We start from the raw sequence: 20,434 nt of genomic DNA, 5'->3' as shown, positions 1-20,434 counted from the left end.
ATCACATGTGATATATTGGCCATCCCTATTTCCACTGTGGTATCCGAGTCCGCATTCAGCACCAGTGGACATGTAATACACCCATACCAAAGCTCTTCAGCACTAGAGATTGTCCAAGCACTAATCTGCACTCAAAATTAGTTGACTTGTGAACAACTTAGTTCTTGGGAGGTGAAGGAGCATGTAGAAGGCGTTGACATCGAAGGTAAATGTTTTTATTTGTTAATTTGATTTTTTATTACTAATTTATTCATTTAACTTAACCTTTACTTTTTTTTCTGCTTAAGGTAACCCTCTTCCTTCAACTTTAGCAACTTAACTTTTGTTCTTGATGGTGTGAACTTTTGAGCATCTGACTTTGCATACACTTCTTATTCAATCATGGTATGAATGACCAAAGTACCTATGACTGTGAACTTCAGGATAAGAGCTTGGAGTCTCAAGGCTACTTCTTTACACAATGTAATTTATCTTTCTTTTGCAAGCTGTATTTTACTTAATTTGATTTCTTTTACTTCATTGTGAGTTTCACATGACTTTCATTTTGAAGAAACAATGGAGGACTAGGATCAATAGACTTTGGAGAAGATTGTTGAATCAAAGACTACTGAGTATAAGCAGAACAAGCCAACTGATATTGTAAGTGGTCTCTATAATGTTCTCTCTACAATGTCTAAATATTTTGTTTGTGGAAGATGGGTTTTTCATAATTTTCTCTTCGTTGTGGGTGCTCAATCTCATGCTTTTCTACTGATTATAGGGCATATTGGTGTTTGGTAAATATTTGCCCTCTATGTTCTGGTTGCTTCCACTGAGCTGGCATGAACATGCCCGTTGTTATTCATCAATGCACGAAAGTGAATGAGCAACTCTGGCAATAGTTGTTACTTGGTAGAAATAAAGGATTAATACTCTTTGACATGAGAAAGCATCTCTTTTTAAAGCATGGACGTGACAAAAACAACTTCGGCCATAGAATACCCTTGAGAGAGAAATTTCTGAAAAATTAAAGACTGGTATTCTCTCTCTATTTTAATATTTTCCTTCGTGGTTGCATGTGTTGAGTTAGTGGAATGCATTCCTTTTGATTCTCTAGTTCTTGTCTAGTAGTTAGCCAATAAAATGAGAAGCTGCAAATAGTTTTAGTAGTTCCAAAAGTAATTTTCATTGATATTGATCTATATATGCTTTTCTTTATTATAGAGTTGGAGAATCATATGATACAGAAAAACCTACTAGTAGTGTATTCAAAGCCAAGTAGAATACCATTTGGTGGGGTTTCGGCCTCATTCTCATTGCCTCTCACGTAAGCCTACTACTTGTGATCTACCTCCTTAATAGAACCAAGGCTTTCATTTTACACCCATTTGTCGGTTGAGTTGTTCTTGTACTTGGGTGGTCAATGTTTCTTATAATCGGGTTGCTGGAGGATGCTGGTATGTCATGTCCCTTGTGCTGGTCAATGTCCCTTGTGCAACTTCTCCCAATTCCATATTCAACTTTTAAGATGTGAAGAGTAGTAGCATTGTATTAGTTTAATTAGTTGTGATGCATTATTATTTATTTTGTTCTTTGTAAATTTATGTTTTGCATTGTGATGTAAACAACAATATTATTTATTTTACATTTTTATTTATTTTGTTCTAATTTATCTTTTAAAAAGTGTTTAAATTATTTTTTAAAAAAAATCTGGGCAATTTAAACATGATATCAAAATCTATCTTTTTTTTTTTTTTTTTTTTATAAAAGAAGTGCTATAAATTTTTTAAAAGTTTTAAAGTCTTTTAAAAAAACATATATTAAAAATCTAAATATTCGGTTACAGTCAGGATCTCCGAATTGAATCCGGTTATCCGACTGGGTTCAATCATAATCGGATTCAATTCGAATCCGGGCAAATAACCGCTTAATTTTTAAAATCCAAATCCAGTTATGGCCGAATATCCAGATTCAGATTCGGTTGCAGACCCCTAAGAAAAACTTCCACATTGAATTATGCATCTTTGACCATAATAATATTATTATTTTATTATTATTGTTTTTCAAAAAATTAAATTTTTTTTATATTTTGCAATTAGCACCCACTTCAAATTCCATCCTTCAACCTATACTAAAAATACCAATTTTTCATTGTTGAGAGAGAGAGAGAGAGAGAATAAATTAAAAAAATAGGATTTGCAGAGTGAACATTACATCTACAGAGATGCAAAGTTATTGTTCATAACTATCCATACATTTACATATGCATAATTTAATGAAATCAAATTAATGGTATAGTTATATAAATGAATGTTTTTAATTTCGTTAAGTAATGGCCAGTATGGCTAGAATTTTCCAATCCGGTGTAATGCCTGGTACATTACACCACCCCTTCCATTTCACTTTAAATTTTGGTCATTCCCGTCCATTTTGGCCATTCAGGTCATTTTGGCTGGAATTGGCATTTCAGTCCCCATTCCGTTTTGGGTTATTTTTGTAATTGTTTTGTACTTATATTGTATTTTTGTAAATTTTAAATCCAAATGGTATTTAATTAATTCTAAAATATAAAATGTATTTATATAATTTTAATTTTTTTGTAACTTTAAATATGTCTCCTCATTTTTTTTAAATACCATTATTTTTAATAATTTGTCTATTCTTTTATTTTTTGTTCTTTGTTTTTGTGTCTCAATTCAAGTTTGTATTTTTTCAACTTATATTCATTTTATAAATTTTCAATTATTTCATATATATGCACATATACATGATACATATATATATGTGTATTTATTTGATTAGTTGTTAATTTATATATACATATAAATATTTATATATAATATATAATTAATTTCAAAATGGTATAATAAAACGGTACCATTATCAAAATATTTTGTTTTAGTGCCAACCAAAATGATAACCCTATTGTATTCAAAACTTTGATATAAATATGTGTTTTCATATAATAAACTAAGAAAAAATCTAGTTATAAGCACAACTGCGCACTAATATGTATACCAATATAATGTGATTGGTCAAAAAGTAGATTTTATTGAAAATAATGTTAATTTAAATTTTGAATATGAATAAATTAGTATTAGTATGTAGATTAGTACGCGATTTTACTTGTCATTAGCAAAATTCATAAACCAATACCAATGTGCATGAAAAGCTCGGTTTCATTTTTTCCCGCATTTTCAGCTTGGCCAATTATGGTGCGGTTGGGCTTCAGCTTTCATGGCAGGAAAAAAGTGACAGTGTTTGCCTAGGATTTTCAGTATTAGTTCTACTCTTGCAAACCACTCCCGTAAACCCTTCTTTCCTCTCTCTCATTCTACCCCCAAGCCCTTTCTAAAATATGCATAAAGTTTTGTTTTAATGGTGTGAAAAATGGAAGAAGATATCAACCAGGAGTGTCTTGGCAAATCAGCAAGAGCAGAAGTAACTGTAGCAGATCATGAAATGTCGTTAAAGAACGAGGTTTGGAGCGAGACAAAGAAGATGTGGGTTGTGGCGGGGCCTGATATAGTGACCAGATTCACCACGTTTGGGATCAATGTCATCAGTCAATCCTTTATTGGTCATATTTGTGCTCCAGAACTAGCTGCCTACTCTTTCATATATACCATGCTTTTGAGGTTTTCAAGCGGTGTTCCGATATGTTTTTGCCATTCTGGTTTATTTCTAGTTTGAAGACAAGTTAGCATCAGCTTATGCTTTGAATGGAAACGGTTTTGGCTCTCATCACCATGGCCCTGACTTTAATGGATCATGATATTGGAGCAAGAGCACGCTCCTCTTGCTTGAACTATTTAGAAAAGGGCTGGAGATAGATGCAAAATATGGCTAATAGTAAAATGAGGATCAAGATTCCTTAAGTACTATTACCTGAACGTTTGGGAGAAAGATCACAATATTGATTGTGATTTGTTTATATTTTTATGCAACGTTGAATGTTCAATAAATGCTGTAACACTCATTTCATGTGCCTATATATCTACCATTTAAAGCTTTCAAATTTAGATGAAATACTTGAAATAGAATCTTTCAATACTTGGACTAAAGTACTGTGAGATGGATTGTGAGGCCCCAACTCCCATGTATGGATACGTAGAAATCGAGGCATCAGGATGATGACAACATAGGTCACACATCTCATCGCCAAGTGCTAAGTGTGTGTACATGCAACAAGTATACAATAAAATCACGCAGCGGATAATAACAGTCTTATAACTAAGTACCATAATTTTTGTTTAAATACAAACTCGTCTAAAGTACACATAATAAAATATTACAAGTCTCAAATATCGTTCAAACCAAATTACAAGACATACAAACTAGTAGAGATAACTTATAACATAAAGGACTCCAAGTCAATAATCTGGCGGAGCCGCCTCCTTGGGCTTAGCCTCCTCCTCCTCAACCTCTGCATCAAAATCTACGGTACCAAAAATGGTGCCGCATGTAAGTAATAATCCAAACGACACAAGATAAAATATATTAAACTCAACAATATGAATGAAAAGAATGCCAAATGCACATATCCCATAAATCCACATTTTTGCACGCACGCCAAAAGTCCCATTTGGCCCCAAAGACAATTCCTTTCCAACTCACGCCAAAAGTTACATTTAGCCCAAATCCAATTTCAAATCAATATCCAATTTATCCGAATTCACCATGACCTCCCCTAGGGGTCATCCGCATACCCTGGCTCCCGTTGTCACACCACGGGTAACGACCATGCGTGTCACTTCGTAACGAGCGATGCCCAGTTTTGTGCCCCGCGCGTACGTAGCCAAGCATCCTCTAGCCCTCGCCAGCAAAGGGCTACGGAGTCGGTATGAGAGCGTTACCATCCCACCCGCTCTTGTTGTCGCCCAACAACAACCCAAGGGACGTCACTCAGTATATTACGCTCCCGAGTGACCAGAGGAGCTCTACCGAGATAATGCCCCATCTCGGCTTGGGGTCGTGATACACACGCACCCAAAAATCCATTTACACAGGTAAAACTAGTTTTTCTCAATTTAATACATGCACATGAATGCACCATGCAATGCACACCTCAAGATACAATTTATCTAACAAAACTCAACGTCAACAATAACCAAACAACTCCGTCCTCAAATCCATCCGACTCCCGACTCCTCAGATTCAGTCCAGAATAACCAACCAGTCAATGAATTTATTGTAAAAGCAATAATATATCTAAATCTAAAATAAAGTTTGAAAAATACTTACAGCGGTATATAATAATTTTTGAAGGATCAACGAGCTGAAAAGAGCGAAGAGAAAGCAACATAACAGTGTAAAATACACTGTGGCCTTGGGTTGTAAAATACCCACTTTTGAATGGGGACAAACCAAGACTTGGGATTAATAGGGAATGGCCTAGAGGTGTTTATGAAACTAATGAAACTGAGAATGGGCCGTGGGTGGCGAAGGAAATGGCGGTGGAAGCGAAAAATGGAAAAAACGAAGATGAGCTCGTGGGGGCTGCTCCGACAACGAATCGGAGCTGGAAATAGGTGGTTTAGGATGGCAAGAGGTGGTGAAGAGGTGGTGGTCAGAGGTGGAACGACGGCGGTGAAATGGCCCAAAAATGTGCGGTTTGGAGGAGCTCATGGCGGCTAATGGTGGCTCGGATGGAGGTGAAATTTGGTGGGGAGGTGCGCCGGCTGGAGGGGAAGATTTCTGGGTGGGTGGTGTCATACACGTCGCCGAAGAGCGGCGGTTCTGGGCGGTGGAACAAAAACGGACAGAAATGGAGGAGAGAGAGAGTGTTGCCCGCACGGGAGGAAATCAGGGAAGAAAAAGAAAGAAAAAGAGAAAGAAAAAGAAAAGAGAAAAAGAAAAAGAGAAAAAGAAAAGATGGGGAAAAGAAATGAGGTCCAATCCTCATCTCTGGAGTCCAGAAACTGGTCCGACGAAAACAACTTTAAAAGTTATAAAACGAATAACATAATTTAAACACCACATCAAGCTAAAATATAATAAATAACTAGTAAAAACTAACAACATAATTTTAAATCCAAAAACAAACTAAAATAAATTACACAACAATTTAAACTCAAAACGATAATTAACATTAAGAAAGTTCTGCAAAACAAATATCACAACTAAATAAATCCAATTAAAATACGATAATTTAAAATAAAAGAACCAATATTTTAATTAAATTAAAATACTCCTTCAGTGAAAATACACGTAAAAAGGGGATATCACATGGATGCTGCGGAGAGAAACAAAAATGAAAACTCAAAAGCAAGAATCACTCGACTGATCTTACATGTTATTGTTTACTATAAATTGCATTCGAGAATGGCCTGATAGGACAAGTTCTCTATTTGATGATTTTATATTGAAGCTGCTGCACCTTGATGCTGATGCAGTTTTTCAATAAACTCTATTTTTAGCCTTTTGTTATTTTTACCCAACTCAGTTAATGTTTTGCGTTGGAACTATCTGTCATTAGTTGCTGATTGTTTCGAGATTACTTATAAGTTGTATTTGGTTTATGGCATACGTAGAACATATTTAGAATCAATCAAACAAGTGTTGGTTGAAGTTCTCCTATGTTTTTTTACAGTGTTCTATTTTTTTAAAACTAACAATTGGCATCAAAGCAGGTTAGATCTTCTTAGGAAAAATGGCTGCCCCTAGTTCATCCACTTCAATTCCTATTTTTTCTGGTGAAAATTATGACTACTAGAGCATAAAAATGAAGATTTTGTTCCTGTCTCTTGATCTATGGGATGTCATCGAGTCTAGAGTTCCAACAACAATGAAAGCTCAAGTGGTGGCGATTCAGTTTCAAGTCAAGTCAAGCTAGAAAAACAAAAGGATGCAAAGGCATTATTCACTCTGCAACAAGCTGTAAGTGAATCTATATTTCCAAGACTAATGAGAGCTACAAGTTCTAAACAAGCATGGGAAATTTTACAACTTGCGTTTCAAGGAAATAGCAAAGTTAAAACTATTAAGCTTCAAGGGTTGAGAAGGGAGCTTGAGAATCTTAAAATGAAAGATTCTGAAATTGCCAAAGAGTATTGCTCAAAACTCATTGAAGTAGTTAATCAAATGAGGGCTTATGGAGAGGACATAACTAATGAGAGAATCGTACAAAAGATCCTCATTAGTTTAACTGGGAAATATGACTCAATTGTTGCTGCCATTGAAGAATCTCAGGATCTCTCTACACTTTCAGTTACTGAATTGATGGGTTCTCTGCAAGCACATGAACAAAGGCTTGACCAGAGGAATGAAGCTACTCTTGAGAATGCATTTCAGTTGAAAGTCAATCTTAAAAATCAGAAGCAAAAGGATTTCAAAAAGGGGTATAAGGGCAAGGCAAAAGATGAAGAGAGTCATCAGAAAAAGTATGCTACAAAAGGTAATTTTCAACCTTGTGTTATTTGCAAGAAAACTAATCACTTGGAGAAAAATTGCTTTCATCGTGGCAAACCTTAGTATACAAATTGCAAAAAGTTTGGCCATGAAGAAAAGGATTGCAGGTTTAAAGACAAGAATCAACAAGCAAATTTTACAGAGGATAAGGAAGGGCAGTTGTTTTATGCTTGTCAAGTGGCTGCTGAACAAAAAAGGGAATGGTTTCTTGATAGTGGTTGTAGCAACCATATGACACTAGATTCAAGTCTATTTTCTTGGATTGATGATTCTGTTAAGGTAAAAATCAAAAGGGGAAAGGCAAGAGGGAAAGGCACAATAGCTTTGGAAACCAAAAGGGGAACCAGATTTATAAATGATGTGTTGTTAGTTCCAAGCCTTGATCAAAGTATGCTAAGTGTTGGACATATGATGCAAAACGGATACACCCTTCACTTTGAAGATGATCAGTGCACTATTTACGATATAAAGAACAACAATCATGTGGTGGCTGAAGTGAAGATGGGAAATGGGAGAAATTTTCCTATCTATTGGCAATACCCAAAGGCTCTTGTGGTTAAAAATGATGAAACTACCTTATGGCATCAAAGGTTTGGACATTATAACCTTAATGCACTAAGGTTGTTAAATCAAAAAATTATGATGAGAAACTTACCTCTTCTGGATCAAAATATGGCTGTGTGTGAAGGTTGCATGTTGGGAAAACAACACAGAGAATCCTTTCCAAAAGGAGAAGCATGGAGAGCCAAAACAGTTATGGAACTTGTGCATACATATTTATGTGGTCCTATGAGAACTCATTCACAAAGTCAAAACAGGTACTTCATCTTGTTTATTGATGATCTTTCTAGAATGATTTGGGTGTACTTTCTCAAAGAAAAATCAGAAGTATTTGAAATTTTTAAGAAATTTAGATTGCTTATTGAGAACCAAAGTGGTATAAAAGTCAAAACTTTGAGAAGTGATGGAGGCACTAAGTTTAACTCTAAAAAGTTTGATGTGTTTTGCAAAAATGGAGGGTTGGAACACTAGTTGACTGTTGCCTATACTCCACAACAAAATGGAGTCTCGGAGAGGAAAAATAGGATTGTCATGGAGATGGTCAGGTCTATGCTAATGGCAAAAGGACTTCCTAAAAAGTTCTAGGTCGAAGCTCTTAACACAGCTGTGTATCTCTTGAATAGATGTCCTACAAAAGCTGTGAAAAATTTAACTCCTATTGAAGCTTGGAGTGGGATCAAACCTACTGCTGAGCATCTGAAAATTTTTGGATGTATTTGTTATATCCATGTCCCTAAGCAAAAAAGGCACAAGTTAAAAGAAAAGTCAGTAAAGGGAATTTTCCTTGGATACAGCTCTCAATCCAAAGGATATAGAGTCTTCAATTTAAAAACTCAGCAGCTGGTAACAGTAGAGATGTGGTGTTTGATGAACCCTCAACCTTGAGTTGGGAGAAAGATGAAAACTCAAATAAGCCATTGACTAAACCAAAAACTGAAGAACCTGAAGTGAGGATGGAAAATGATGAAGATAATCAGCCAGCAACACCAACTTCAGCACAAGGTATGATAGCAACTTTGAAGTTTCAGATCAATCTTCACCCGAGTCACCTCCCAGAAGGTTAAGACCTCTAAGTGAAATTTATGAATCTTGCAACTATACCTCTTTGGAACCTGAAAATTATGCAGCTGCTGTGAAAGAATTAGTTTGGGTTGACGCAATGAAGGAGGAGATCAAGATGATTGAAAAGAACAATACCTGGGAGCTTGTTCCTCGTCCTGACAGCAAAGAAATCATTGGAGTTAAATGGATTTACAAAAGGAAGATTAATTCGGATGGGTCATTAAAGAAATGCAAAGCATGATTGGTTGCTAAAGGGTACTCACAACAGCCCGGGATAGATTTCAATGAAACCTATGCTCCAGTAGCTCGATTGGACACCATCAAAACTATTGTTGCACTATTAGCTCAAAGGAGTTGGAAGATCTCTCAACTTGATGTTAAATCAACTTTCCTCAATGGAGAACTTGAAGAGGAAGTGTATGTAGAGCAACCCGAAGGCTTCAAGAAGGAAGATGGCAAGGTGTTTAAACTGAAAAAAGCTCTATATGGGCTTAAACAAGCACCTAGAGCATGGTATAGCAAGATCGATGGTTACTTTGGTGAACAAGGCTTCAAGAAAAGTGTGAGTGAACCTACACTTTATCTTCAAATCAAAGGTAAAAATCTACTCATAGTCTCCTTATATGTTGATGATTTAATCATAACTGGAAATGACTCAAAGATGATTGAAGAATTCAAGCAAGAGATGATGAAGTCTTTTGGGTTTAATGCATTACTTTCTTGGTATGGAAGTATGCCAAGATGATGGCATTTTTATTTCTCAAAAGAAGTATGTTGAAGATTTGCTTAAGAGGTTCAAAATGTCTAATTGAAAATCAGTGGCAACTCCTTTAATTGCAAATGAGAAATTCAAGAAAGAAGATGGGGGAAAATTGGCAGATGGTGCTGCCTATAGAAGTTTGATTGGAAGTTTGTTGTACCTCACTTCTACATGACCTGATCTCATGTTTGCTATAAGCATGTTGTCTAGGTTTATCCAAAATCCCAGTCAAGTCCATTTTGGTGCTGCAAAAAGGGTGTTGAGATATGTTCAAGGCACTTTGAAGTTTGGCATTTTGTTTAAGCCGTGTTCTTATTCAAAATTAATTAGATATACAGACAGTGATTGGGCTGGTTCAATTGATGATATGAAGAGCACTTTAGGATATTGTTTCAATCTAGGATCAGGTGTTTTCTCATGGGGCTCGAAGAAACAAGGATCTGTGGCTCAATCTACAGCAAAAGTAGAGTATGTTGCTGCTGCCAATGTTGTAAATCAAGCTATATGGCTAACTAGAATACTTGAAGATATGTGAGCAAAGCAACAACTTCTAGTTGATATTTTCTGTGATAATAAGTCAGCAATTGCAATGGCCAAGAATCTAGTTTATCATAGCCGAACTATGCACATAGCAATCAAGTATCACTATATAAGAGAAGTTGTTGCCAAAGGAGAAATTCAGCTTAAATTCTGTAAGTCAGAAGAACAAATGGTTGACATCTTTACGAAGGCACTTCCTAGAGGCAAATTTCAAAAGCTGCGTATGATCCTTGGAGTTTCAGAAAAATGCATCAAGGAGGAATATTGAAGTTGCTGCACATTGATGCTGATGCAGTTTTTCAATAAACTCTATTTTTAGCCTTTTGTTATTTTTAGCCAACTCAGTTAATGTTTTGCTTTGGAACTATCTGTCATTAGTTGCTGATTGTTTCAAGATTGCTTATAAGTTGTATTTGGTTTATGGCATACGTAGAACATATTTAGAATCAATCAAACAAGTGTTGGTTGAAGTTCTCCTTTGTTTTTTAAAGTCTTCTATTTTTTTAAAACCAACATTATATCATTGTTTTTGTGATAACAGCATGCAATTGGTAATGAAATATGCTTTTGAATTGTAATTTTGAATTTGGAAGTGCAGTTCGGCATGGCAAGTGCACTGGAAACTCTTTATGGGCAAGCATACGGTGCGAAATAGTATAACATGCTTGGAGTATATCTTCAAAGATCGTGGATGGTCTTGTTCTGCACCTCAATGTTTCTTCTTCCTCTACTTATCTTTGCAACCCCAATTCTTAAGATTTTTGGTCGACATGGGAATATAGTAGATATTGGAGGGGACATTGGTCCCTGGTTCATTGCCGTGTTATTTTCCTTGATTCCAAGTTTTACACGTCTAATGTTCCTACAAGCATAGAGCAAAAACGTGATCATAACTTACTTGGCAGCATTTTCAATTGCAATCCACCTCCTTCTCTCATGGCTTTTAAAGATGAATTTTAAGTTTGTGATTCCTGGTGCAATGTTCTCCACTGTGTTGGCATATTGGACTCCAAATATCGGTCAGCTGGCGTTTGTTATGTGTGGAGGATGTCGGCAAACATGGAAAGGTTTCTCATCACTCGCTTTCAAGGAGCTTTGGCCTGTTATCAAGCTTTCTGTGTCATCTGGTGTTATGCTCTGGTAAGCACTTACCCAACATGGTGTTCAGAGACTTTTATATTTTAAAGCCGAAGTAATATGGCATGGTGTTTTTTTATTTTTTATTTTCCTGAAAAACAGTTATTGTTCTTCTTTATAGAAATTCTCTTTATGACCTTTTGAAGTTTGTGAGTTCCTTGTAAGATTTCATGACTGATGTGATTGCTTTTGTATTATAATTATTACTTAATGCTATTTTATTTATGATAGTCTCGAGATCTGCTACAATACAAGGTTATTCTAGCAGGATTAATGAAAAATGTTGAGTTCTCCATTGATGCTCGATCTATATGGTAATTCTTTCAAGCTCCCCCTCTCTTTTTTGTAACACCCGGGTATAAGGTCAAACTGTTTTCAATTTTTTCTTTTTTTAATATGTGTGAAAAGTCCATTTGAGTTTTCAAATTTATTTATTTAGCATTTTAGTAGACTACGGGCCTAAAACATCTCTTTTGGTGAATTAGGATTGTCTTTGGGTTTGATATTTAGGTTAAAAATCTTTTTATGAGCCGAGATATTTTTTTTAACCAAGCTGGATTTTTTTTTTTGAGTTTGAGTCGAGGTCCAAAAATTTAAGAAAGAGCCATTTTATAAATTTTGACACTATCCAAACCGTGGGCTCAAATATATTTAAAATAAGCCTTACCGGATCACCCAATAGCCCAAACCTTGTACCAAAACCTAATCCCATGTGAACCTACTTCCAGACTCCATACCATGCACGTCTCTCGTGCACGGCCACCTTCTTTTTGTTCTCATCTAGGGTTTCGAATAACCTCTATAAATATACCTTTTTTTTTTCCTCTTCTACGAAAGGAGATTTTCCGCAGCCTTCAGTATTATTTATTTATTTATTTATTTTTTATGTGAAACTCTTCCAAATCGTGAGCCTCACTTCTGGAACAAAATAACCGTGTGATAGCTGGCCGCTACCTAGCCCACGCGATCCTGCTAGCCACTGCCCAAACTCACCCCATCCATGGAAGCCACCCCAATCCATTCTCACCCTGTGCCGTGAACCCCTTGCATGCTGCCTGTGATGACTCGCTTTTACGTGTATTTTCACTGAAGGGTTGTTTTTAATTTAATTAATATATTGGTTTATTTATTTTAAATTATTGTATTTTAATTGGTTTTTAATTTATTTGATGTTGTGTTTAATTTATTTAGTCGTTTTACGGTTTTTAATATCGTTTTCGGCGGACCTGTTTTGGTTTCCGGAGTGAGGACTGGACCTCATTTCTTTTCCCTCATCTTTTCTTTTTCTTCTTCTTTCTCTTTTTCTCTTTTTCTTTCTTTTTTTTTCTCTTCCTCCCCCGGTTCTCTCCCGTGCGACACTCTCTCTCCACACCATTTTCGTTCATTTTCTCTCTCCACCTAGAACAACCGCTGCCGGCCACCGTGCGGCACACCACCCACCCAGTTTTCTTCCCCTCCGGCCGGTGATCACCCCCACCAAGTTTCACCGCCATCCGAGCCGCCGTTTAGCCAGAATAGTCACTCAAAGCCGAACGGCTTTTGCTTCGACTTGCCGCCGTCGCTCCACCTCCAGCCACCACCTCTTCACCACTTCATCACAGACTCCTTGCCGTCCTAACCCACCCATTTCCGGCCTCAATCCGCTGACTTTCTGATTTGGGTATTTTGGCCTTCCTCCGCTGTTTTCGCCGCCACCACGGCCAAACTCCACTTCCCGTAGCTTCATAAACATCTGTAGAACATTCCCTATCAATCTCGAGCTTTGGTTTGTCCCCGTTTAAAACCCACGGCCATAGTCAAATTTCACTGTTATGTTGCTTTTCTTCCACCGTTTGCAACGCCGCGAGGTTTCAAAAAATACCATTTAGCACTGTAAGTATTTTCTAAACTCTACTTTTAGATTTAAATATATTTTGCTCATTCAATAAATATTATCTGTTGGTTGGCTGATTCCGGACTGAGTCCGAGGAGTTCGGGGGTCGGATAGATTGGGGATGGAGTGCTTGGTTTTGATTGTTTGTGATTGCTTGGTTATTTGTGCCATGGGGCGTGCTTTACATATTGCATACATGTGCATTTTAATTAAATTGAGAAAATCTCAGTTTATTGGCGTAAATGGATTTTGGGAGCGTGTGTCTCACGAGCCCAAGCCGGGATGGGTTATTATCTCGGTGGAGCTCCTCTGGTCACTCAGGAGCGTAATATACTGAGTGACGTCCCCTAAGTTGTCGCTGGGTGATGATGGGAGTGGGGTCTAGAGGATGCTTGGCTACGAACGCGTCGGGTGCGGAACTGGGCATCACTCTACGCACTGACTCCGTGGCCCTTCACTGGCGAGGGCTAGAAGATGCTTGGCTACGAACGCGCGGGGCGTGGAACTGGGTATCGCTCGTTTAGGTGTCACACGTGTGGTCGTTACCTGCGGTGTGGCACAGGAGCCAGGGTGTGCGGATGACCCCTAGGGGAGGTCATGGTGCATACGGATTAATTGGTTAATGATTTGAGTTGGATATGGGCCAAATGTGACTTTTGGCGTGATAATTTGAAAGGATATGTTTTTGGGCCAAATGAGATTTTTGGCGTGTGTGGAAAAATATGATTTTATGGGTTTTGAGCATTGGCATCCTTTCATGCATATTGTTTGAGTTTTATATGTTTTTATCTAGTGGTGTTTGGATTTTACTTACCTACGACACCATTTTTAGTACTATAGATTTTGGTGCAGAGTTTGAGGAAGAGGAGGAGGCTGAGCCCGAGGATGCGGCTCCGCCGGAGTTCTGAGTTGAAGTAATATCTTATTGTTGCTTTGAATTATATTTTTGATTTGTAATATTTTATTATGTATGTTTTGAATAGCTTTGTATTAAACAAGAAAAATTCTGGTACTTGGTTATGACTTTTGTTATCCGCTGCGTGTTTCTTCGTGCACATTCGTTGCTTATGCACACACTTGGCACTCGTCGATAGGGTGGTGACCCGTGATGTCATCATCTGGACGTCTCGATTTCCCTGTGCCAGGCGTGGGGATTTGGGGGCGTCACAGGTGGTATCAGAGCGGTTTGGCTCTAGGTAAAACCACATGTCTCGTAGGTAGTACCAGAATGTTTTTAAAGTTGTGTTTTAAAATTTATGTTAAGTAAAGTTGCTATTTGATTTGTTTTATTTGTTTGAGCTTGTTTACTTGTTTTTATTTATCAAGTTATGTTTTTGCATGCTGGTTTCTTTTGGTTCTTGTTGTATGGTTTAGTTTTGGTTTTTGGTTTTATGTTGGTTTTATCTGTTTGTCTTAAAGGGGGTCAAAGGTTGTGTTGTGGCAGGAAAAATGGTGAGACCAAGGAAATCTACTCAAGAGCCACGAGACGATACATCGAGAGATGACTCCATAGCCCAAGCAATACGGTAGATGACAGAGTTTATGCAGCAGAATTTTAGGCCACAGCAGGCAGGGCCTTGGCCACAACAAGGAGGACCTTGGCCACAACAAGGGGCTCCTTGGCCACAACAAGAAGGGTCTTGGCCGCAACAAGGAGGGCTTTGGCCACAACCAAGAGGTCCCTGGCCATAGCAGGGAGGGCCTTGGCTATACCCAGGCGGGCCTAGTGGCATGGTGCAAGCTGGATGCCCTTATGAGCACTTTCTAGCGCATAGAACTCCACACGTCACTGGAGAAGAGGGATCTACTTCAAGCTGGAAAGTGGATCAAAGACTTGGAAAGAACTTTTGAGGTGTGTGGTTGCACCGAGGCGCAACAAGTACTCTACGCCAACTATCTGTTGTAAGGTACCGCTTCTGATTGGTGGGATACCAAGAGGGTAATGCTGGAATCGGAATTGGGATCTTTCGCCACTGTGACTTGGCAACGCTTCAAGAAAGAGTTTAATGATCGCTTCTTTCCCGCTTCTATAAGGAAGCAAAAGGCAAGGGAGTTCTCAAGTTTGGTCCAAGGGAGCATGACAGTGGAACAGTATGCCCGAAGATTTATAGAACTTGGGCGATTTGCTCCCCACCTCATCGCCATAGAGGAAATGCGAGTTGAGCATTTCCAGGAGGGACTACGCCCTGATATACACCGTATGGTGGTCAGTCACCGGATATCCACTTTTCAGGACTTAGTGGATGTGGCCACCCTTATAGAGCGAGAGAATAATCTGAGTATGGGCTCCCCTCCAGGACATAAGAGGCGGAGTTTTTCTGGTGAAGGAAGTAGCTCGGGTTCGCCTCAGAAATTTGTTCAGCGGACCGGAACTCGACCGCAAGCTTCCAGGTGGTCGTATGGGAGGACGGGTGCCAATTTGTGGAGTTTGTAATAAAGCTCATGAGGGCGGGTGTCGGCTGAGTGGTGGACCCCAGTGTTACCGATGCGGCCAAGTGGGACATATTGCTCATGCGTGCCCCGTCAGAGTTCAAGGAAGCCGTGGAGGTAGACGCGGTGGAAGAAAAAATCCAAGACAAGCAGTGCAAGCCCGGGTTTATGCTGTCACACCCGGAGATGTGGATGATGAGGCACCAGCGACCCATGATGCTGGAGTAATTACAGGTATGGATTTAATTTGATTTTATGTTGGATTTGATTTTCAATGTGCTTTCATTTCTTTGTGTATTTGGAATTCATGGGTTTATGTGTTTGGTTCAGGGAGAGTTCGTTTATATGAGTTTTATGCTTGCACTTTGTTTGATTCCGGTGCGTCACAGTAGTTTGTATCTTCCACGTTTGCTCGGATGTGTAATTTGGTCATGGAACCTTTGCCAAAGTCATTGGTAGTGGCTCTACCCAATGGTGAAATGGTGTGGTGTTCCAAGGTTGCTTTGGGATGCCCATTAAATTTTGATGGAAGATTCTTGGATGCTGATTTGGTGGTGTTTAAGCTGTTGGGTTTTGATATCATCCTCGGGATGGATTGGCTATACCGATATTCTGCGAGTATTAATTGTAGAAGTCGGATAATTAGCTTTCAGCTTCTAGATGGTGATTATCTGGAATTTACGGGAAGTAAGCTAAAAGAAAAGCCAGTAATTGTATCGGCAATTCAAGCAAAAAGAGAGATTGCATGGGGAGCAGAAGCCTTCTTAGTTCAGATGGTGTCTACGCCGTCTGAGAATAAGTCTTTGGTAGACATTCCCGTTGTGGAAGAATTTCCAGACGTGTTTGTGGATGACTTGCCTGGGCTACCCCCTGTTCAAGAAATGGAGTTTGTTATAGACTTGGAACCTGGAGCGGCTCCTGTACATAAAGCTCCTTACTGCATGGCGCCGGCTGAATTAAAAGAGTTGAAGACTCAGTTACAAGAGCTGTTAGATAAGGGGTTCATTCAGCCTAGTACTTCGCCGTGGGGTGCGCTAGTGCTATTTGTTAAAAAGAAAGATGGAACCCTCCGTATGTGAATCGATTATCGGGAATTAAATAAGGTGACCATCAAAAATAAATATCATCTTCCACGGATCGATGATTTGTTTGTTCAGCTTCAAGGAGCAGCTGTGTTCTCGAAGATTGATTTGAGGTTGAGATACTACCAGTTGAGGATCAGAGACAAGGATGTGCCCAAAATTGCTTTCAGGTCGAGATATGGGCATTATGAATTTAAGGTGATGCCGTTTGGATTATCCAATGCCCCTGCTGCTTTCATGGATTTAATGAATCGAGTATTTCGACCTTATCTAGATTCCTTTGTGGTAGTATTCATTAATGATAGTCTGATTTATTTCCGAGATGTTGAAGAGCATGTGTATCATCTTCGTCTAGTTCTTGGGAAATTGAGAGAACACCAGTTGTATGCCAAGCTCAGCAAGTGTGAATTCTGGTTGGAGGAAGTCAGATTTCTTGGGCATGTGATTTCCGGAGACGGAGTGACTGTTGATCCTAGTAAGGTGGAAGCCATTTTGTCATGGCAGCGTCTGACTTCAGTGCGCAAGATTCGGAGTTTCTTGGGACTTGCCGGATATTATCGAAGATTTGTGGAGGGATTTGCTCGCCTATCCGGACCTCTCACAATGTTGACTAGAAAGAATGCAGAATTTGTTTGGTCAGATAAGTGTGAGAGAAGTTTCCAAGAATTGAAAAATAGGTTGACGACTGCACCAGTGTTAGCGCTTCCAGAACCGCATAAGCCATTCGTAGTCTTCAGTGATGCGTCTAAATTTGGATTGGGTTTTGCCCTTATGCAGGAAGGACAGGTTGTTGCTTATGCATCTCGTCAGCTAAAGGACCATGAAAAGAATTATCCAATGCACGATTTGGAATTGGTTGCGATTGTTTTTGCTCTTAAGATCTGGCGGCACTTTTTGTATGGGGAAGCTTGTGAAGTATACACTGATCACAAGAGCTTGAAGCACCTGTTTTCCCAGAAGAATCTGAACATGAGGCAGAGACGATGGCTGGAGTTAATCAGTGACTACCAGTGCGAGATCAAGTATCATCCAGGGAAGGCAAATATAGTTGCTGATGCTTTGAGCCGAAAATCGCATTTGGAAGATGAAGCCGAGCCGTCATAATTGGATTCTTTGCTTTGTGGGATGAGAAGACTCCTTATTGAAAGTTCACAGCAAGAAGAGATTTTATCTTTAGTTCTTGATATTCGGGTAACTGAGTTTGAGGAATTGAAGACTCTTCAAAGGAAGGATCCGAAGCTGCTGAATATCAGGAAAAGAGTCAGAAAATCTCGAGGGCCGTTGCACTATAGTATGGATAAAGATGGAATTCTTCGGTTCCGAGATCGTAGGGTGGTCCCCAAAGATTCAGAATTCAAGGAGTGGATCATGGCAGAAGCTCATGCAGCCCCTTATTCAGTTCATCCCGGCAGTACAAAGATGTACCGGGACTTGAAGAAAAATTATTGGTGGGATGGAATGAAAAGGGATATTGCCTTGTATGTTGAGAAATACCACACATGCCGTCAAGTCAAGGCCGATCATCAAAGACCCGTAGGTATGCTCCAATCGCTCCCTATTCCTGAGTGGAAGTGGGATGACATCACGATGGACTTTGTAGTGGGCTTGCCGAGGACGCCTAGTGGGAAAAATTCTGTTTGGGTGATTGTTGACCGATTAACGAAGAGTGCTCATTTCTTGCTTGTTAATAACACTGATTCCTTGGGTAAGTTGACCCGCTTGTACGTCAAGGAGATAGTGCGGCTGCACGGCATACCGAAGAGTATAGTGTCGAATCGAGACCCAAGGTTCACGTCTCAGTTCTGGAAGAGTTTGCAGGTAGCATTGGGTACTAAGTTGAAGTTCAGTACTGCATATCACCCGTAGACAGACGGTCAATCAGAGCGCACCATTCAAACCCTTGAAGACATGTTGCGAGCATGTGTCATGGAATTTCAAGGGAGTTGGGAAAACCATTTGCCGCTCATAGAGTTTGCATATAATAATAGCTTCCATGCGACCATTCAGATGGCTCCCTATGAAGCTCTTTATGGGAGGAAGTGCAGATCGCCTTTGTGTTGGGATGAAGTCGGGGAGAGTAGGATAATTGGACCCGAAATAATTCAAGAGATGCAAAGCCAAGTTCGGATCATCAGGGATAAAATGGTGGCAGCTCAGAGCCGTCAGAAAAGCTACATTGATACCAGGAGGGGAGAGTTATCTTTTGAAGAAGGTGATTGGGTTTATCTCAAAGTCTCTCCCATGAAAGGAGTTAAGCGTTTCGGTAAGAATAGGAAACTAGATCCGAGGTATGTTGGCCCTTTTCAGATTCTGGAGAAGGTAGGGTCCGTCGCCTATAAAGTTGATTTGCCAGAATATTTTGGGGATATTCATGATGTCTTCCACGTATCATCCTTGAATAAGAGCTTTGGACAACAAGAGCCACGCTTTGTCGACCTAGAGAGTATTCAGTTGCAACTGGACCTTACTTATGAGGTTGTTCTGTCGCAGATCATGGATTGGAAGGAGCAATAGTTGAGGTCCAAGACGATACCTTTCATTAAGGTGGCATGGGGAGATCCGTTAGCTCAAGATTTCTCTTGGGAGCGAGTAGCGGACATGAGGGAGCAGTACCCATACTTGTTTGAGTAATGACGGTACGTTTCTTAATCTTGGTCACATGTGGTTTTATGTGGAATTATGTGGAATTATGTGGCTCGTTTTAAGTTGGTGTTTGATCTTGCAAATTTCGAGAACGAAATTTGTTTTTAAGGGGGGAGGATGTGATGACCCCGCTTTTATGTGTATTTTCACTGAAGGGTTGTTTTTAATTTAATTAATATATTGGTTTATTTATTTTAAATTATTGTATTTTAATTAGTTTTTAATTTATTTGATGTTGTGTTTAATTTATTTAGTCGTTTTACGATTTTTAATATCGTTTTCGGCGGACCTGTTTTGGTTTCCGAAGTGAGGACTGGACCTCATTTCTTTTCCCTCATCTTTTCTTTTTCTTCTTCTTTCTCTTTTTCTTCTTTTTCTTTCTTTTTTTTTTCTCTTCCTCCTCCGGTTCTCTCCCGTGTGACACTCTCTCTCCACACCATTTCCGTTCGTTTTCTCTCTCCACCCAGAACAACTGCTGCCGGCCACCGTGCGGCACACCACCCACCCAGTTTTCTTCCCCTCCGGCTGGTAATCACCCCTACCAAGTTTCACCGCCATCCGAGCTGCCGTTTAGCCGGAATAGTCACTCAAAGCCGAACGGCTTTTGCTCCGATTTGCCGCCGTCACTCCACCTCCAGCCACCACCTCTTCACCACTTCATCACAGACTCCTTGCCGTCCTAACCCACCCATTTTCGGCCTCAATCCATCGCCGGAACAGTCCCCACGAGCTAGCTTTCCGATTTGGGTATTTTGGCCTTCCTCCGCCGTTTTCGCCGCCACCCACAGCCAAACTCCACTTCCCTTAGCTTCATAAACATCCGTAGACCATTCCCTATCAATCCCGAGCTTTGGTTTGTCCTCGTTCAAAAGTGGGTATTTTACAACCCACGGTCACAGTGAAATTTCACTGTTATGTTGCTTTTCTTCTGCCGTTTGCAACGCCGCGAGCTTTCAA

At 39.4% G+C, this 20,434-nt stretch overlaps 1 pseudogene; it reads left to right on the top strand.

Annotated features, from left to right (window-relative positions):
- The first annotated feature begins 3,120 nt into the window (after window positions 1-3,120).
- Window positions 3,121-20,434, top strand: part of LOC122278590 — a 30,858-nt pseudogene continuing 13,544 nt past the window's right edge.

Source organism: Carya illinoinensis, chromosome 10 (assembly GCF_018687715.1).
Source record: "Carya illinoinensis cultivar Pawnee chromosome 10, C.illinoinensisPawnee_v1, whole genome shotgun sequence".
In the NCBI taxonomy this organism is placed as follows: Eukaryota; Viridiplantae; Streptophyta; class Magnoliopsida; order Fagales; family Juglandaceae; genus Carya; species Carya illinoinensis.
The sequence above is the reverse complement of the archived record's forward strand: the minus strand, read 5'-3'. Positions and strand labels throughout refer to the sequence as shown.